We start from the raw sequence: 22,288 nt of genomic DNA, 5'->3' as shown, positions 1-22,288 counted from the left end.
ATTTCAGTGAATTTGTGAAATTATTTTAAAACTTTGTATTTGAGTGTATTTTCTGTATTAAAAACCTCTAGTCCATTAAAATTGTCCATGTGGCCACATATTTACAAAATAATATTTTTATTCAAATTGGTCTGACCGAAATTAGACTTATTAAATTAGTAATTAGATTTTCCGTTGGCATTTTATTTAATTAATTTTGTATAAATAACTGAAACTTGAAATAAATTATTTTCCAGACATAAACGTAATTACAGGTTAATAAAAAAATTTTACTCCCAGAACTATTGATGACCCTAGGGTTCCACAGAACAATTTTTGGGAACCACTGGAATAAATATTCTTCGTGCAAAATTTTGTTATACTAAATTAGTGTACAGCTAAAACTCGAGAAAATTATTAGTTTTTATAGAAAATTTAATCCCTAGTTAATAGTATTGAGATGCTCTTAAAAAATTTTAAAAAAAGTTCCATAAGTAAATTTAAGAAATCAAAATAGCGTGCAATAAGGTAAATAAAGATTATCAATTACTTCATTTGATAAGTTCGAAACTAAAGTAACTAATTCCACGATAATCTAATGATGACTTCAAAGAAAAATAAAACGTAAATAAGCATGATGGTACGTGCCTATTCCTGACTCGTGCATTCGAATGTAAGAATGATTAATTTTTATGTCAGTATAACACTCCACACCAGCAAACGATTTAGTAATGATCTAATAAGGGGTTTGAAAGTTCAACGATCTTTTAGGCATGTAATAAATTACAGTATGCAGATGATTATTCACGTTTTGTAATCAGATTTATAACGCTACCTGTCAGAATGTTTAACCTTTTATGCTTTGAAAATATTATCAGGTCTTGTATTTTCATTATAAGCGTCGTTATTCGTATGACTACCGAAACGTGACAAGCGAAGCGACTGATTTTACTGTTGAGACAGTTAATTATAGCTTAAGAAAGAATGAATTATGAAAAAAAAGTTAAAACCTTTCAAACATATACCGCAAAAAAAAAAGGCTTTCTCTTGCGGAAAATAAGATAAAAAAAATATTTATTTTGAATGCCTTAGTCTTTATTTTTTTGCAGCATATAATAATCTATTTTTAACACTGTTGAAACAACCACTTCATCAAATGAAGTATTTATTATAAAAGATTCAAAACTCTTCAGCGTTTGTGCACATATTTGATATTATGTTTTAATTACAAGCTTTTTGAAAATTATGAAGGTAAAAGTGACAGTCAAAAAGTAGACTTGATTAATTAAACGCTGGTAAATCTGGTATAAAGAGTATTTTAATTTATATATACAGCGCAATAAATAAATACGAAAAGGATAAAAAGAAATATGAAAAAAATTAAGAAAATTAATCAGTTTTAATTACTGCGCATAAGCTGAAAGTATATAGAACTCAAAAAATAAGTTCAAAATATAGAGAAAACATGAAAAAAATTACGGAATAATGAAAAGAAAAGAAGAAAAATTAATAGAATAAAATAACATTAAAAAAATATAAATAAAAATCCGGGGGGGGGGAATATATATAATCTTTTCATTAGTTCACACGATTATATCGACAAAAAAGAGTGCTTTCTAATAATGTATCAATATAACCAAAGAAAAACATATCAATACTATAGTGTGAGGAGCACTGTTAAATTAGTATTTCACTTTTAAACCTAATCCACATTTTGCTTCACGCTGGTTGATTTTTTTAGCGATGTCGACACATTTAAAGAATAATTTTTATCTTAAGATTATTGTTCTTCATTCAGAAATATCGCATTCAATTATACCAAAAGATGTGTCTTGAGAAAGACTTTTGGTTTTTCCCATTAATAGTTTTCTACTTTATATTATTTTATTTTTAGATTATTTTATTATAAATATTTTGCTATAAATATTAATTTTGTATAAAAAGGCTTTTTGTATTAAAAAGGCTTACAGTGAGCTGAGATAAAGCAACATTAAAAATGTGCCTAGCATTATAACAAGTATGATTTTTTTTAACAAACTATCAGCTTGATTCTAGTTCAAACTCCTATGTCCTCTGCTTGCTTTCCATAAAGTGGATAACATTAATTTTCTACTTGAACTCTTTAAACAAAAAAAAAATTATAAATTATTTAATAAAATAAAATAATTATCCTTCTTTTTTTGAACTCAATAAAACAAAGAAACACCTCAAGGCGAAAAATTTTGCATTAACCCAAAATTTCGAGAAAGTTCATTCTCTAAAATCATTTGAACTGAATTGTATGAACAATAAATCATTTTAACAGTTTGCATTTTTTCTTCTTCCTGGCGATGTAACTGTATCTATTTCGTAATTCGTTTTGGCAACACTGAAACGACACGAGCTCTTAAGCCTTGACACAACGTAATGTCATCAGATGACTTTGGAGAAATTGTTGTGGCCAGAAGGTCCATGCAAAGGAAATGTTTAGTCGTGACAACTACTGAATTGCAAGGTGGATTGTATTGTCTAGATTTTAATGGAACTCTTTAATTATTACGAAATATTACTAAAAGGCTTTTTACCTTTGAAATAAATGAAACTTTATTTCAAGGTGAAAATTTAGAGGTTGTTGGCGTTAATTGTTGAGTTTTTTATGAATAATATTTTTTGAGTAATGTTTAAATACTCTTAACGGTGAGTTGCAATAACTTTTATTTAAAATGCGTTACTAATTACAAGGATAGGATCTTTATAAATGACTGTAAAAAATTTTTTGGATTTGGCAATTTTTTAAAATTTAAATTGGAAATGGTTAGATTAAATACGCGATAACAGAGTGGAATGATTTAAGACTAAGATGATTTATTAAAGATGATGTACCTAACATAGTAAACATTTGAACATTTATTTTAAATATACTGCTCAGAGCCACGATGGCTCAAGGGGTAGAGCGCACGCCTTCCAATGAGGTGAATACGAATTCCGCATCCGGTTTGCACCGACCACAGTGCTGACGTAAAATATCCTCAGTGATCGACGGATCATGGATTAGAGTCCTAACAGTGGGAGGTTCTCATGGTCTTCCTCTCCATGTAACGCAAATGTGGGTTAGTTCCATCAAAAATTCCTCCACGAAGGCAAATTTCTCCCAATACTTGATCCAGGCTACTAACAAAACATCGTTTTAATTTTTAAAAAATATCAAAAACTCGATTGCAAAATAATCTTTGATAAATTAAATAGAAGCCAAGTATGAGTTTCTTTATACATGTCATTTTAACATCCATTAACTGCAGCATGCATATAGTATTTTATTCTAAATACCCCAGTGATGACTATAGACAGCGTATTTTACTTTACGTAGTTGCTCTATTATCATGCTACTGACAAAGCGTGGTTTTGTGTTTAAAAATATAAAAATCAATAGTAAAATAATCCTTGTTAAGTTAAATTGAAGCCAAGTACAATCTACTTTAAATATGTTATTTTGAGCAAAATCCTTCAAAAATCTATTATTCGGTTTTTGAGATATTAAAAAAATTAGTTTTATTAAATAATAGGCAAAAAAAAAACGTGTTTAAATCAGAGTTTTTCTTCACGAGTTTCAAGATAATGAGTTCGTATAGGTTTATACATCAATATGTAGTTCTCGTTGACAAAGTTGCTTTTTTCTCGCAGTGGAATGTTTCAATGTTTTCAAAACTTCAAAAAGTTCTTTGCTCACCAGTTTTTGTTTTATTGTTATTACAAATTTTTAGATACTTTTCAACGTGTCTTGTTTAATACTAAATCCATTTTATCAACTCAATATCTTAATTTAACTTTTTAATAATTGAACAAGCATAATTGAAGCAGGATTTTTTGAAGAAATTTTCGCTGACAAAATAAAAATTTAATGCCTAGTTACGTTAGATTTTTATGCTGTTATCATAACCACTTAAATTTATTAAAATCCTTATAAACAACTCATTTGGGAGAAAAATTAATTGAAAAAATTAAAATTCGTTCTCCAGGATCTTTTTAATTACCAACAATTAAAAAACCATACTCTTAGCTATAGCTTTAAAACGAATTAAACTAATAAAATTTTAAACTAATAATATTTTAAACTAATAAAACTAGGACTTCGTTCACAGACTTCTATTAATGCTGTCAATATTCTGTTGAAATTTGAAAATGGTGGAATAAAAATTGCTTTTTTTTTTGTCCTGTGTCCTCTTAACTGTTAACACTCTCAAATTATTTTATACTAAACGTCGCATTGTTAACAAGATAGCGTATCATACTTTACGTAGTCGTTTTATTATCGTGCTACTGACAAAACATGGTTTTAAGTTGTAAAAATAACAAACTTGATAGCAAAATAATCCCAGTTAAATTGCACCGAAATCAAGTATGATCTATTTTGTACACGAATTTTCCCTTGAATGTCTAAAGAAACCTTTAATGCTCCTAATCGCCCAACGACCCCGTTCAAATCAACACAAAAGCAGATCTGAAATGTGAATTAGATGAATAACTCAATTCAAAATCACCGTTAACCCTTTCGCGCCGACTGTCACAAATACGTGACAGCATAAATCCGTATCAATCAGGGTAAAAAGATAAAACTGGTAACCAAAGTAGTTCTTTAACAGTTTATTTGTAGGCGGAGTTATAATTTCTTGATTTATTTAATGCACCATTAATTTGTTCAAAATAAAACTATTTAGTTATATTTTGAATTAACATTGATTATATATATGATTAAACTAACAATAATTAAAGTAAAAGCAAAGTAAGTATGTAAAATTAGAAACGACTACATTTGAGTTACCGTTTTTTATTTAAATACAACTTGATTCTGATTTTGTGCGAATGCTTTTATGAATCACCCGTCCCCAAGGGGTTAAGGCTCTTTTTTGCCCGAAGCTAAGTGGAAAACTCTCACAATCGGGCCATCAAAAGCGAAGATTAAAATGGCGCTGCTTTTATTCGCTATTTCCCAACCCTTTCTCCCTACTTTTCCTTTTAGAGAGAAGAAAAAAAAAGATACTGTGTCATTTATTACCTTTATTATCGAACACGAGAACTGTCTGTACCACTTTTTTGAAGAACATATCTCATTATCTTCAATGTATCTTTAAATTCTAGACGTGAATATACAGATATATATATAAAAAAAAGAACGTTCTCTATTTCAAATTCGAAAGCGTTAACTGATGTCGGCCTCCTTATACCATTTCCACGGTATCTCGGGTGCTAATTGGCCCACATTTTGGAATGTGTTTTTAATTTCCTCTGCATACAGTATCTATTCTGTTTTCTCTTTGTTAAAAAAACGTGTAATGAACTTTCTTATCAGCTTTTGCCATTTTTGCCCGCTCATAATCTCTAACGAACACTGTATGGAAGATATGGATTGAGATATAGAAACATATAGGAGCGAGTTATCTTTGATGCGTTGTCTCTTTTGTCGCTCCGAAAATGATAAATGTTTATTTTGTATTAATTATTTACATCATGAATATTGCGTGAATTAAGTTTGAAACACCATGTGTATTGTCCGATATCTGATAATCTTGATTAAAATCGATTCTTAGGCTTCTCTTTCCAATGATGATTCACGCCGATTCATTCCCGATGGTCAACCGATTCTTGCAACATACATGATTAGCGCCGTATTTTTTTCTTTTCCTTTTTTTAATAATGCGCTCCGATTTTACCAATGATCAACTGATTCACGCAATATTCACATGATTTACATTATGAATATTGCGCGAATTAAGTCTGAAACATCATGTGCACTGCGTTATTTGACCGATATCATATTCATGAACTTGATTAGAAATATATATATATAGATATATTTTTTTTGATGATAATTCACACCAACTCAACTGAGAATTCAATCACGATAATCAGCCGATTCACGCCATATTCATGATTTGTGAAATATTTATTTTTCAAATGATGATGCTCGTCGATTCAATCGATGACAAACTAATTTTCACAATATTCAATGATTTACATAATTGATTTCACGAAAATCGGTTGTAATTTAACGTTTTCACGCCGGGAAACGTGAAAATACTGGTACGGGAAAAGAGAAAATACTGGTAGAAGAACTATTTCAATATTAGATAATATTCGGGAGGAGTTAATCTATTTTCAACAATAACAATTCACTGTAAAGAAAATTATCACGACGAAGCAATTCAATATAAGAATTGCATCCGTTAAAAACAATTGGTAGTTATAAATTTTTATTATTCCCGGAAAAAAACTAAAAAATGAAATTTATTTGTTACCAGTTTTTACTCCGGTGCTCCACCAAGATGAGAAAATCCAGCGTGACCCACCGGTGGGTCACCCCGGCGTGAACATGTTAAATATGAATCATAATTTGTACAATTCACTCGATAAAGTACATAAACTTGGTTGAAATCGAATCTTGAATTACTGCATTTGTTTTTACAATAACATATTCATTAAAGTGGCTAAATTTTCCTATTTTTACAAACAAAACAAGTTGTGAAATTTAAGAAAATTTTGAAACTATTCTTTGGCATATAGTTTTTTGCACTTAAGTTTAGTGTTTCGTTAAAAATTTCGTAAAATCTACTAATATATTATGAAATTAATGTTACAAAATCACGAAATTACATTATTTTTCTTTCTTTAAGAATAAATAATAACATTATGGAGATACCTAGGGAGTAGTTATGACAGCTGACAGAGAAAATGAGAAGCTTTGAGTCTATGAATCACCAAAATAAAGTTTCTAAAATTCACTTCAGCCTTCTTTTTTTTTTTATTCATAAATTTTCAAAGGTTTCGTAGTAAGGGGAGTCAACTGTCACTTAAACTAGTGACGCACACCCTTAAGAAGGTAACAAAAAACGAAAGTGTTTTTATTCCGCCATCAACAAAACCCACACTCGCATTATGCCTTTTTACAACGCTTTTATAAATGATCTGTGGGTGTTCATTATACTATTTTCAAGATGCGTCTTTAAATTTTTTCTTCTTTTTCGAATCTATTGTGAAAGACGTTGGCGAACAAGGTCTTAAACGAACATACGCATAATTGCAGAAAAATTTTTTGAGAGTAAGCTTTTGCAAATCCTCAGTTGAGAATCGTATTGGGAAAAAAAGTGTTTCTGGGAAGTTGAAGTTTTTGGGTGAGTGCGTGATTCATTACTTTTTAGAAGGTAAGATCTTCTGTTTATTTGGGTTTTCTTACCAAATATTTTTGTAATAATTTTACGTTTTATTTCTTTTTAGCATACAAAATGCTCCCCAAATACTGCAATAAGTATATATTTTTAGAATCCTTTACAAAAATGTCATAATAGGTATAAAAATCATGAATTAAACCATTTAGGGAGCTGCACTGTGGGCCAGAAGACCATGATCTTAGGCCAAAAATCAAAAATTAAATTTTCAACTAAAATATGTGTAGGCAGTTTTAATATAGCCCAAATTAAGTATTCATAATCATTCCAAACATTATAATTTACTTTTTGGACCGACGAGAGTACAATGTAGTGAAAAATATGTTTAAAAAAAATTTTTTTTTAATGTAACTTTTAAATTTTTATTTCAGAAATATATATAGGAATTTCACCTTACTGTTACATTTTTATCAGAGTAATTAGTCTGAAAGTATAGTACAATTTTTCAATTTGTTGGATTAGTTAATACTATTGACAAACGTATAGTTTATATCTTATCATTTGACATTTTACAATGTTTGAATGACTTTCGAAACTTAGTTCCAAAAAGTTCCAGGAGGTAATTAGCTAAACTTTTTTTTGTTGTCTTCTTTGATGTTTCTTCTTTCGAAAAAACCTGCCCCATTTTACCCGTATTGCAAAGGTGGGCTAAATATACCGAAACACGAAAATTATGTTTTTTTTTCTTGTTTCCGCGTTTTTTTGTAATATTACTTTGGAAATATAATTTGCTTTTCATTTTTAATATAAAATTACGAAAATTATTATTATTTTCATAGCTATATTTAATTATTCACCCGAGAATTTTTTTTTCTTTTTCTTTTTCTTTTTTTTTTTTTTTTTTTTTTTTTTTTTTTTTTTTTTTTTGCTCGCCATATTTCAGCTCCCATTTTGCGTTTTTGGGTATTTTTAGTGTATTTCAAAATTTCAACTATGAATTCAATTTATCTGCACATAAAAAACCCTAAATGAAAACCCCCCAAATTTTGAAACAAATTTTAACGAAATACAAATTTGGCCTCGAAATCTTGGAGGATGGCCCACTGTGGGCTCTTTGTTTACAGAAAAATATTTTAAATGGGTAGTAAAATCACTTACTCTCCTGTTTATTTTCGCAAGGAGCAAATATCCGTGAGTACCAAGGCTTATTATCAGTTGTTTTCCAACGCAAGGATCAGTCTTGTATACACGGTATAACTTTCAATATGTTTAGGTAGCAAATCATTCTTTATTTTAATGGAAAACAAGCTTAGTATGAAATGGTTTTACTATTAGGTTTTTTAAATAAATGTTTCCAGGAAACTGGAGCTGTAAGACATTACTTGATTACAAACTTCATTCACTTCATGAATGTATAAATTGGAAATAACAGTCGGCATGTTTCAAGCGCTCAAAAACAAGCGCCCGTTTTTAAAACTTGCCAGACGTGAATGAGAAGAATTAAAGTGATTTGGAATAAAAACGGAAAGTTGCCAATGAAAGAAGGAAAAATAAAGGTGAGAAACAAGACTAGAAATGAAAAACGCAGTAACCGATAGTGAAAAATGAAATCAGAGCATGAAAAACTACAGTGGCCGAAAGAGGCAAATCAGGGCAAGAATGCATTTCCACACCTTATATATGGAGAGACGGAAAGGAACTAACGTCATTTACAAGGGAACGACCCTTCATATGAATAAAACAAGATTTCAGAACATCAAAATGACTTAATTAAAGTAAAAATTAATTTTACATTGTCAAAAGTGAATTTATGGCCAAGATTCCAACAATGTGCATCAATTAATTTGATTTTTATACATTTATTTATTTATTTATTGTAATTTTTTTATTTTTGAACATTTTTATAATTTTGATCCCTTATGTTTTTATCATTTTATAATATTGAACTGATGTTTTCACGATATGATATACTTTTCGGTACAGTTGCAGAACTTTTTGCCTTTTCAAGCAACTTAAACCAAAATATTAGAATTTTTTCTGAGTTTCAAGTAGCTTAAAACTAAGCTCCGGAACTTTCTACTTTTTTAAGCAATTTAAAACAAAGTTTTGGCATTTACTGCAGTTTCAAGTAGCTTAAAATAAAGTTCCGGAACTTTCGACTAACACAAGCATTTTAAAACAAACTTTCGGAGCTCTCTGCTGTTTCAAGCATCGTAAAACAAAGTTTTTTGAAATTTTTGTCGTTTTAAGTAACTTAAAAGAAAGTTTCGGAACTTTCTGCTGTCTCAGGCCACTTGGAACAAAGTTTTGGAATTTTCTGCTGTCTCAGGCCACTTGGAACAAAGTTTTGAAATTTTCTGCTGTCTCAGGCAATTTGGAACAAAGTTTTGGAATTTTCTGCTATCTCACCTAATTTAGAATAAAGATGAGGAACTTTTTTTCTGATCCAAACAACTTTTAAAAAAATGTGTCGGACCTTTCGGCTATTTCAGGCAATTTAATGCGAAGTTTTGGATCTTCTCGCTATTTAAAGCAACTTAAAACTAAGTTTCAGGTTTAATCCCCAACGGACGTCCGATCTCGAAAAAAAAATGTTTTTAAAATGAGACCGGTGATGTTACGATATCAAAATGGTCTTTCCAAACAAGAGCACGTGAAAATTGCACTGGTCGTTTCTTTTTTACTTTACTCTCGACCTTCGACAGGTCAGCTGGAACGACCAGCTGTCCCTCTCTCCGATTCTATGAGGGTAGTTGCGGGATTTAATTCTCCTCACTCGTGATGTTTTTCTCTCTTGGAAGATGGCGCAATCGTTTTTACATAATAGGAAATTGCTTTATGAGAATACAACTTACAGAATACATATTCAACTCCATTCGTTTTGACTATATTTCAGATAAAAATGTCCTTGTTCATGGTTGTTTTATTTGGAATAAAGTTTGTCAGACATTTATGCAAAAAATATTGTTACAATGCTTAGCTAGTATATATAAAACTAACTCTGTTTTAAATGTATGTAAGTGGAGTTTAAATAACTTTCTTTCTCTCAATTATTTAAACTTGATTATGTGAAATTTGCATTTTCATTACAAAACACGAATAATCAGACGTTTTTAAATTGTAGCAGATTATAATAAATTTGAGTCGTTTCAGAAAAAAACAAGACATCTTTTCATATTTATTACTTTATATCAGGTAAAAACGTTTGTGTTATCTATACAATATTGAATATACAGGCGGTGAACAAAATTATGGCAACACTTCTGTATTAACACAACGTTAACAATTTTTGCAACTGTTGGAAGATTTTAGATTGGAACATTATTGACAAAATTTGAAAAGGGGTTGTATTGTTAGGTTAGGGTACGATTTATTGGGATATTATTCACAATTTCTTCGAAATAATTTTCAGGCGTATGTGATACCCAACTTTGTTACAGTTAAGCAGTGTAGAGCCTTTAAAAAAGTTGGCAGAATTTCTGATAAGTATGCAAATTTTCGCCTGTAGTTCACAAGCGTTTTTAAAATATTTTGTCAAATACGGAGCAGTTAGCATCTCTGTACTAACTCTAAGGAAACAATCTCTCTTTTCGCAGTAAATTTTCTGCAATATTTTACATGACAAAACTGTTTGCACAACTTGAGAGATAATGCAAGAAGCGTTTAGAAATGATGTCATTTTCACCCATGTGAAATTCGGACCAGCCGAAATGAGGAAAATTAAGTTAATAACATTTTTCCGAGTATAAAACCAACAAAATTGAAATTATTTTATCGGATTGCAATTTCTGTTTCAGAATGCTTTTTTGTTTATAATAGTATTGAAAAAAAAACAGAAAGAAACTTTTAGCGCTCATTTTTGGTCGATGCAAATTTAAATTATTCTATCGGATTGCAATTTCTGTTTCAGAATGATTTTTCGTTTATAATAGTATTGAAAAAAAGAAAGAAACTTTTAGCGCTCATTTTTGGTCGATGCAAATTTAAATTATTCTACCGGATTGCAATTTCTGTTTCAGAATGCTTTTTTGTTTATAATAGTATTGAAAAAAAGAAAGAAACTTTTAGCGCTCATTTTTGGTCGATGTAAATTTAAATTATTCTATCGGATTGCAATTTCTGTTTCAGAATGCTTTTTTGTTTATAATGGTATTGAAAAAAAGAAACTTTTAACGCTCATTTTTGGTCGATGCAAATTTTGCACGAAAAAAAGGACACTATTTCTAAAAGCATCAAGCATGAACTTTAAATTGTGCTAACAGCTTTGCCATGAGGAATCTTCCAAAACACATGCTGCTAAACGAAAAATTGTTTACACAGAGTTAGTAGAAGTGTTACGTACTTTTAGAGTTAGTATAGAAGTTTTGTAGAAGTATTTATAATTGTGTCCAACCCCTGTATATTAATACGAAATTTCATGTTCTACCTTTTCTGTAAGTTCTCTTTCACCATAAATTTACCAATCTGAATCTGAATTTTTTTTTTTACACTTAGATGTTTCGCAATCACTTTATTTAACGATATATACTAATTGTGCATATTAATAATATATTTAACGTTATATGCTAATTGTGCAAACAGTAGGGTTTTTTTTTTTCTTCTTCTTGTAAACTCTTGATCGTTGCGTCCATTTTACTTTTAACTAAAAAAAGAACCTCTTGTTCAGAAGGTTACATATGCATTTATCTGGAATAAAAATATTTAGTGGGACATTGTACTAGAAACATAAATTTTCATTTTAAAATATTAGAAACATTTGTCCAATAAAAATTAAAATAAAAGTTTATGACGTTGAAATATTCAAAAAACTTTTTCCTCAATGGTGCATAGAAATAATGACTGTGTTAACAGAAATGATAAAAATGAAATTTATTTTTTTAAATTATTATATTTTGAGTTTTAACAAACTCCACCAGAACCATTACTAGGGAATACTAGCATACAGAATATAGGGAATACTTGAATACAATACAGGTACGTACTAGAATAATAAGAAATACTAGCTGGACTTGAACTCCTACTTTACACTAGCTATGGAAAATTACTGCTAGATTATATTATAATTTTTACTTATTAATTTATTATTTTCATTTAAAAAATTTTTTAATGAAATATTAGTTTTGTTAAATAAATTTAAATAAAACTGCATGTGGTCGACGCATAGTTTACTATCTTAATAATGTAACAAAGTTTTTCGCATTAAAAAGAAAGTTACAAATCACATCTATGAAGAAAGCAGGTAACCTCGAAATTTGAATTCCTGCAGTGATAGAATTAATAAGCAAGCAAATGAATACGTTTGAATGTATAAGGTAATAAATGAACAAGCGTAGAGTAAGTCTTCATGTTTAATTAACAAGACCAAAAAATAAGTAAGTAAAAATAAATAAATAAATAAAAAGACGGCGGTTGGTTGTTGGATAGTTTTTCTGCTTTAACTTTTTGACGCAGATGGTACACTGGGGTCTTTTCTATATGTAATTTTTTTCTGATGATCTAATTGCAAGCAAAAATATATTTTGGTATTTTTTAATAATAAAATTTAGTCTAATATTTACTTTAAAAAAATGTTAGATTTTCGGAATTATACTTGTACTAAAATATATATTGTTTAAAAAAATATTCATTCATGTTCAAAAATTTATTAATAATTGATTTTGTTAATTAAAGAAATTCCAATGATGAATAACTGTTATGCATTAAAGTATTTTTTCTTATTTGCATGTTATAATAGTTAACGCTGTTTGTAAAATATTTCTCTCAATGGCAACGAAAGCTTCCAAAACATTTTCTGCTAAAGGAAAAATTATTTACCCAGAACTTGTATAGAAGTGTTTCCCAAATTTGTACAACCCCTGTAAGTATTTACAAATCGAATAAAATTACATGTTTCGATGAATTTTCGATGGTGAATTCCGATATTCATGAATATTTTATAATATTTGAAAAGTACTTTATTTCACTCATGTTTCTTATAATTTTTCTTCATTTTTAAAATGATGTTTCTCATATTTTGAGAAATACTTCGAAAGTATTGCCTATCACATTGCATGCAAGCAACGTTTCCAAAAAAATGTATTGCAACTGTTTTTATAGGCGTAGCGTCGAGGGGGCACAGGGAGAGCACTTGCCTCCTCAATAAATTTTTAAGATTGCGGAATTTTTTCAGGTTGTTACTTTTAAAAAATACCAAAAATTCCATTTCTAATTTAATAAAAAAATAAAAACTTTTACCTAGTTAATTAATAATTTAACGAAATAATTCTACGTTAATCACTTTTGCCGTATGTGGTTTTTTAAAAACCATGTAATGAATTTTTTTTAATATTACTAAACGAATTTTATGAAGAAATTTATAATTATTTGTATAGCTCATAATTGTACTTACTAGTTAATTAGTTTAATTTATGCACAATATATTTTGCTTTAATTACAATTATTTTCCATTATTATCTAATAATTTTTAAAGACACCGTTTACTCTTTGTAACTGTCAAAAGATTTTAGCTTCGTTTTAAGTTATTTTTGTTATAAAGCATTAAAAAACTTTCAGCTTCTTTGAAACTTATTTTTCTTATTTAATTATGAATTATAAACCCAAAAAATCTTTGGTTTAGATTACAAATTTTTTGGCAAATCCTAATAAAATACTTTGGTTTATTATTTGTATAATTTTTAACCAATAAGTTCCATTTCATACGAAATTTCCTGTTTTTCATTATAATGTAACGTTTTAAATGTAACGTACCAATTTTCGGTATATTTCAGTAGATTTTGTTTTAAACTATTTTATCCTAATACCACATAACTTTAAAATGTGGCCTTATGCAACTCGTTCTGCAACTAAAAGCCAATGCACGGTTTAATATTGGTAGTTCGATCAGACCAACATGAAGGTAAACCAGTTTACAAAAGAGCCATTTAATACAAAATCTAGTAAAAAACTATAAATTAAATGATTGTCATCTTTAGTTAGAATCGTAAATGACTATGCATTAGTCTTTTGTTGCTGTCAATTGTTTTGAAATGTTCATTACCCTAATTTTTTCACGGACGTCAAGCAGACAGCTCAGACTGTCGTTGACTTTGCATGCCCCAGATAAAAACTAATTATCTGTCTTTTTGAAAAATGACATTAAAAAAAAGTTTATAAAAGTATCAAATCTTTTTTTCCTCTTTATTTTATGACTAAATAAAATATTTAATCCAAATCTATAATTTCTCAAAAGAAAGTGTTCCTTATCTTTTCCTTATTGAAAGTAGTTACTAATCGTGTAATAATATAGATATTGATCGTAATAATGTATCTAGATTAAAAACTTCCTTTGAAAAGTAAAAGGAAGACCTTCAAAGTTAGATTTTATGGCGTGAATTAATTTCACTTGCACCTTTACACCTTTTGATTTTTTTCTCAGTTGGATTTATTGATATTCAAGCATCGCACTTTCTCCTTAGATATTTATTTTGAAAGATTTAAAAGATACGCAGTTTTGGGTTTATTCTGTGATTCTAATGTTTTTTTAACTTATCACAATTTATTCTTTTAAATTTTAAAATATTCTCAGTTTATTAGTTTAAATTCAACATCTGAAAATTGTAATGTAAGTATAAAATATTCTTTGAAATTTAAGATGTCTTTTATTTTAACGTATATTGTTTTTTAAAAAATTTAATTTAGTATACAGGACATCCAATTTTCTATGCACTGTGTAAAATTTTATTCTAGTAATGGTTTTTATTATGCTTTAATGTATTATTTTTTATTCATTTAAACTTATTTTGAGCGCCACTACATATAAATGATTTAAAAGTTCATATGCATCCATTTTGTTCCAGCTCCTTCGTGAAGGGGGGGACACGGGACCTTGAAATCATAAAATTTTCAAAAAAAATTTTTTTTGTTAAAAATATAAAGATAGTCAGCCTGAATCACGTGTTGTTCAAATTTTTTCGATACGATGATTTTTTATGATTTTATAGCTATTTTTCTGAAAAGTGGGCGTGGCACTTTTGACGTTCCATAAGCTGTCTGTTTGTTTACATTGTAGTTATCAAGCTTATTTTGATTTTTTTTTATGTTCAAATCAATATTTCTATAAAATATTTTTTAATTAGTATAGCATATAAATTAATTAATTAATATAGCATTAGTATTGAAATTTTCTAGCATGTTATCGAAATTCTGCAATATGCTTTTCCTATGTCAATGTCAATAATTTTTTTATTTATCTGGTATCAAATATATTATTTGTTTTATTAAAATTATAGAGAATAATGTTTTTAGTGTAATTTTTATGCACACAAAAATAATCTTTTTTCTTTGTTTCAAGGTTACATATGACATATTGATATGATGCATAACGAACAATATTTTTATGTAAAAATCGTTTGTATTGGTAAAAATTTAGCATTTATTATATTAAGAATACATCGGAAGTTCTTTTTATATTTTAAGCATGATATTATAGCTATTACAGTGAGTTTTAGTTAATTTACACAAAAAAAGTAGTTTTTCTCCGTTAACTTTTTTTGCATAATTTACTTCTATAATTTGTCCCTTGTGTCTGAATATTTGAAAATTTTGCCTGAAAATTTTTCATATGCTTCATATGACTGTTATAAAGACAATGTAGCATTGTTTTCACGAAATATTAATTATAAAGTTTTTTATACAACTTTAACTGTAGGAGGAAATGAAAATTTTCGAAAAAAAAGCGTCGGAACTAAAAAAATTTTTTTTTCTCAAAACCTGTTGAAGTGAAACAATAACTGATGCTAGAGAGTCTTTATATCATCATTATCTATCTATAGAAAAAATTTTAAATTATTTGGATGAAATTTCAGACACAAGGGACAATTTTTGTATTTTTTAAAATTTACATATTTTATTAAATTTTTAAAAAAATTTTGACCAAAATTTTTTTTACTTGGCCTATTTCCTAAAATATGCTAAAAAATAAATAAATTATGTTCATAATAGTAAAATTAAATTAAAAAACAAGTTTTCATAAATTTTCATTTGAAAGGTCCCGTGTCCCCTTTTAAAATATTGACAAAATTATCAAAAACTCTGAAAGTTTTGGTTTTTAAATGTCTACGACTCCATAAAATATTTTTTCAAAAACTATAGTAGTTGGCTGAGATGTTTATAGCACACCTTCTCATATTTGAGATTTGTGCAAAATACCTTTTTCCAGTGAAAGTAAACATATCCAGGATTTTTTAATATAAATATTTTTTTATGTCGCTGATTTTTTATATTTCATTTAAATTATTTGTATGTTGTGATAAAAAAATTTTTTTTAACTTTAATTTATTAAAACAATTACTTTGCTACCACTAGAAAAAAGTATTTTCAGTAGCTCCGGAAATTCTGGAGATGATTAGAGGTTAAATGAAGAGTATGATATTTTTGTACCTCATAAAAAATATGTACAAATGCTCTTAAACTTTCAAATATTTTTTGTAATTTATACTTGTGAAATTTAGTTTTTTTTTTTCCGAAGAAAAAAGAAAACTTGCATTTGTAAATTTATCTATAACTGAATAGAACTAATAAAACTGAAAATATTAGGCTTTAATATTAAAAGTTTTTGGTCTATTTTGAACAAAAAATCAATGCATTAGTTTGTAGCATAGTTTATTATAAATATTTAAAAAAATTACATTTGGTAAAATAATAAAATTAAAAAAATACATCAAGTAACTAATATACACATATTCAAAATTTCAAGGAATAGAAATAAGTTTATATAATAAGTTTATAACTGCTCTAATTGATTTTGAAATATATCTGTTTTAATGTTTGAAAAAACACAAAAAATGTTGTTATTTTGAATTTATAGCTATTTTCAATTCAGTAAATTTGATTTTAAATCATATTTACACGCAATATATCAAACGAACATACAAAACCTGATGTAAAATGCACTTTTAATGTTATCATCTCGGTCTATGAGATTTGACGAAAATGTACTTTATTCGAAAAGTTTTATTTTTAAATTCGTTACCAATTGATGAAAAATTTTGTAGGAAGTGCTGCAGTTGACATCTCAGCTCCTACTCTATGATAAAATAACTTCGTCTGAGATTTTTTTGTCTACCCTGAATAAATAAAATTCGTCCAATTTTATGGAAAATAAATTCCTTTTACATTACAGAATTATACCTAAGTATTTCATGAGGATTTGGTCTTTCTATCTGTATAGAAGCATCAGGTATTAAGACTACAAAATGAAAAATATTAATAAAAATAATTAAGTTTAATATAATAATTAATTAGGGTAATATAAAAATATGACCAGGGCAATATAATAAAATAAATCATGTTTGTATGTAATATAAGTACTGGCGTAAAAATTTTATTACATGTATTATTTTTAACGAAATGAGTTCAATTTTTGAAACAGACATTTTGTTTAAATTATAGAATCGTAGCTAAATTTTCACATGCACAGTCAACCATTCTTCCTGCACAAAAGCCAAAGTTACTCAATAAACACATTATATATTATTTCGCAAAAACATTCGAAAGCTTTTGTTTAGAACAGAAACACATTTAGTTGATGTAAAAGATGACCTTACTGACTCTTGTACAGAATGCCTAGTATCTATAACTGGACCGGAAAATAACAGGTAGAAACAAAAACAATAACAGGTATTTAATAGATCTTCTTTGGTGGTAGCAAGTAGAATGCTTGTCACCCAGAAATTTTTAGTTTTTTTTAGTCTTGTTGATAGGTTGATCACAAGGTCGTCCTGATCTTTCAACCTTGAAATCTACCTTTGGGAGAGTCATAGTGGTTGGGGGGAAATCACCATCTTCCTTGTCTAACAGGAATTCCTTCTTCTACCTTGTCCCCACTACACTGCTTACATGCGATGTTGTAAATAAACTTTATTTTTTTTTCAAATCACGTGGGCTTTTCACGGATGATATTGAAATATGATGGGGATGTTTACTTTGCGAGCATGATAGTTTGAATGAAGGTTAGTCGAAACTTCTTTGCCAAGGAAAACATTAAAAAGCAGCCGCAGTTAATGTTCCGAAAATTTTTGGCGAAATTTTTCCACCAGAATGAATAGCCTCAAAATTTCCAATTCAGATTCTGATTTTTTGTATTATTTATGAACTCAGACAATTGCAACATTTTTTTTTTTTTGAGCATTTAAAGATTATGTCACAAGCAGTTTTATTTTCATATTGGCTTACCCTCTAACATTCGATACCTTTTCCAAAATATTGTTGCTTGGTGACAGTGAAATGAGACAGAAACTCTTAAACGAAGGCAAAAATTTACAAAGCTTTTTCTTTCTAAAAGAACTTAACCATCTGTCTTTTTAACCATTTATATATCTAGTTCAATCATTTATATGTAGTGATAGAGAAAATTCTTTTCTTTAAAAAGAAATAATATAATATAATATAATATAATATAATATAATATAATATAATATAATATAATATAAAAGATAAACAAGCATGATAAGGGAACAAATATTTATAAGCCTGTTAAAAATGTTTAAAAACTGCCTGGNAATATAATATAATAAATTATTATAATATTATTTATAATATAAAAGATAAACAAGCATGATAAGGGAACAAATATTTATAAGCCTGTTAAAAATGTTTAAAAACTGCCTGGTTGCTCATATTTTTTTAAAGAATTTATGAGAACGTAGAATTATCAATTCCTCTAAAGTAATTACTAAATCCATGAATTACTAATTCCTCTAAGAATGAATTAAAATCATAACTCCATAAATTCTCAATTCTCGCCTTCACATTCGAGTAGTGGTGAAAGATATCAAATATTAATTCCATTGCAATTCTGAGCACCAAATAATAGCACTTAACTTATCTTAAAACAAGAAAGTGCTTTGATATAAAAACATTGTTAATCTCAGCATAGGAATTGATAGTTTTAAAATTAATTATAAATAAAGTTTATTTTTTCTCTAAAAGGTAGTTATAAAATATTAGTTTAGAAGTACAATTAGATAAATGGTTCAGGTTAAAATTACGAACTGTTAATGTATGAAAGGGACCACCCTGTAAAAAAGAACAGTGACGTGTGTGTGTGGCTGAAGTCATATTTTTGGCCATAGATTGAGCAAATGAAAAAAGAGAATAGCACCCTCTGCCTTAAATTCGCTTGGTTTAATCAAGCATGCTTGCTGGTATTCGGTGTGTGGCACTAGAAACAGCAACAACACAGTTTGTTTTTGTGCTTTAGGAAAGACTTCTTCCTGCATTTTAAAACTTCAATACGATATTATTTATGAAGCTTTTAATATTATATAAGTAACTGAATTTGTTTATTACTGAAGTATTAAAAAAAATATTCTGATAACTACTCAATTAATTTAATTGTTATTATTATTTTACTAAAATACGTTTAGTTTCAGTTAAATCATATGGTAAATTTCACAGAAACGAAGAAATTAGGGTTTTTTTAACGAAAGTATAGTATTTTAAACCCATATAGTCTGTTTACGAAAATTGTCCGCAAAAAATGACAAATATTATTTTAGTTCGCGGGCCACAAAAAAATGCTTCGGGGGCCGCCAGTTGGAAACCACTGCTCTATCACAATATTAATATTCCAATAGTACAAGTCATTCCTAAGAAATATAATTTAGCATTGAAACAGCGGAATACTGTGTTTGGAGGTCTAAAACCTGCTGACCCAAAGTCGAAGGTATATCGACACTGGCTCTGCCCATTGTTTGGGACGACAGACAATAGACCACCACCCCATTGGAATGTGTATTGTTATTACTTTTTAGCTGCGTCATGACCTTGAATGCCATCGCGTCATACTCTCTGTGGGATAAAAAAAGGGTGTTCCCAACTCTTCAAACCACAGTTAACAAAAGGAATTGCACCTTCCTCATTTACAACTAAGCAACTTTTTTTATTTTATTTATAAAGATTGTATTAATACAATAAATCATTTCTGATACAAATCACTTAACTAAAATAGAAATTTGAATGATGAGGAATTTCATTATAATAGTATACGACATTAATTTAAAAGAAACAGTTTTCTTTATATTTAACAATAGTGTCCATTAAAAATAACAATCGTTCTAAGAAACAGGTGTTAATCAATCAATTTATACAATCGTTTTTCAATATAGCTTTATCTAATTATAAATTTATACAATCATTAATATTAATGTAGTTCATTTTATAAATTCAAAACAAATGATTAATGTGTCAATAATATTGATTTGTAGTTACATATGGCTTTATTGGAAAAATTAATCCATATACAATGTTCAGCTTTAAGTGGACATAAACAAGGAGTAAAAAGGATCAAAATTACATTAACAAACAAAGAAAACACATGACAAACGCATATTAACACAAAAAGAACAAAAAGATAAAATTAAGGTAAGAAAAAATATATATACAGGGTGTTTATAAAGTCCCGGAGCCATTTTGATGTTTAATAACTCATAAAATAATAAAGACAGATTAAAATTAATAACATAAATGGTTAGATAGACTCAAAAAGTTTCATGACCCTTGTCAATGAACTTCCACGTGTGCCCCCTTTGTCACAGGGAGAATATCAATTCGATAGTCAATTTCACACCAGGCAGCGGCAAGCACATCGGCATCCACAGAGGCTATTGCGGTTTTCTACAGTGCATAATGTTCTCCGACGAAGCATCCTTTCATGTTTCTGGCATTAATCGCCATAATGTGCGCATATGGGGATCTGAAAAACCCCATGAATACCGTGAGACACAAAGGGATTCCCCAAAGGTTAATGTGTGGTGTGGACTAATGCACGACCGAGTCATTGGACCTTTCTTTTTTACAGAAAGACAGTTGTATACTTAGACATGCTGGAAAACTTCGTATATAATATTAATATAATCGCTATTATAATTAAAAAAAAGTTGTATTAAGTATTCAATACGAATTAATTGCAATAAGTAATAGTAATAATCTTCAAAAGCAATATCATAATATTTTAAGAATTGTTTAAAAAATATAATTGCAACAATTGATCATAATATTTTAAAAATTTTGTTTAAAATTATCTTCACAAAATATGCTTAGTAGAAATGTTAAATATTACAGTTTACATCATTAATATCTAATTGTTTTTAATTAAATTTCCTAAAGAGTTTATTTTTAGTTCTTATGTATTAATGGTATTATGTATTTATGGTAGTTCTTATGTGTTAATTTTTTATTAAACAATTCGAAATATTGACCACCATTTAAGATAAATATGAATATAATTGTTGTATACAATGCCATTTAATATGGTAGTAATTTTGAAGCAAATAGCTTTATATTTTAAGAAGTATGTAATATTTATGAATTGGGTAGTCAGGCTAGAAACATGGTAACAGAGAATGGTTTATAATGCCAATATAAAGATTAAACGCTTGTTTCAATTTTGTACATTTAATAATAAGGAAGAAATAAATATGATAATCGTAAAATAATCCATATATTTTTTTCTTTTTTTGTAGAAGCATAGTTAAATTGTATTCAGTAAGGAAAAAGAAATATTTTGCTGAAGTGAAAAAAGAAAATAATTTTTTTCTGTATTGAAAAAAAAAAAAAAAAAAAAAAAAAAAAAAAAAANAAAAAAAACGTGTCTATACAAAAAAAATGACAGCATTTAACAATGTCAATTTTATTCATAAAAGTCTCATTTAGAGATAAAGATATTCAACAAAAAATATGAAATAATAATAAAAAAATGGTAGCAAATTTGCTGTTTATATTATTAAGTAGTTCATCGTTTTATTAACCCCCCGTTTTATTCACCACCAGTTTTATTTTGAAAACAAAATCAGAGATTTACTTTTTTCCTTATTTAGCGCGAAACTGAATAATTTTGCCCTCGGCACCACTTTTTAAGAATTTTAAAAAGCTATTAATATTAGAATTTTTAAATTTACATTATGTTCTGCATTTTATTTATACAGGAGACAAGGTTCGTAAATCTCGACTTGATTACTGTTTTAAGCATTTATTCTATTAACGTTGATCACCTTTAACATACCTGCCAACTCTCCCGGATTTTGCGGGAGATTTTATTTTCATATTTAAAGTGGTAGTAAATATATACTATTTTTTCTTTTATAAATTTAATTTTAAATGATTTTGATCACCACTATTCTTACAAAAATTAA

The 22,288-nt window shown here is 28.0% G+C and overlaps 1 protein-coding gene across 11 annotated transcripts in view; it reads left to right on the top strand.

Annotated features, from left to right (window-relative positions):
• LOC107453029 (arouser) overlaps positions 1 to 22,288 on the top strand; it is a 148,675-nt gene that overhangs the window by 73,235 nt on the left and 53,152 nt on the right. For 2 of the 11 annotated variants that reach the window (XM_043057222.2, XM_043057219.2), the window contains exon 1: positions 7,021 to 7,154. The exons of 6 other annotated variants lie outside the window; for them this stretch is intronic. The gene's annotated coding sequence lies outside the window, so the exon portion shown is untranslated. Of the gene's footprint in view, positions 1 to 6,994; positions 7,155 to 22,288 lie in introns of those variants that run through there. 3 more of the 11 variants (XM_071184751.1, XM_071184753.1, XM_071184749.1) reach the window with 3 other exon arrangements.

This window comes from Parasteatoda tepidariorum, chromosome 9, assembly GCF_043381705.1.
Source record: "Parasteatoda tepidariorum isolate YZ-2023 chromosome 9, CAS_Ptep_4.0, whole genome shotgun sequence".
Classification (NCBI taxonomy): Eukaryota; Metazoa; Arthropoda; class Arachnida; order Araneae; family Theridiidae; genus Parasteatoda; species Parasteatoda tepidariorum.
This window is presented reverse-complemented; position numbering and strand designations above follow the sequence as displayed.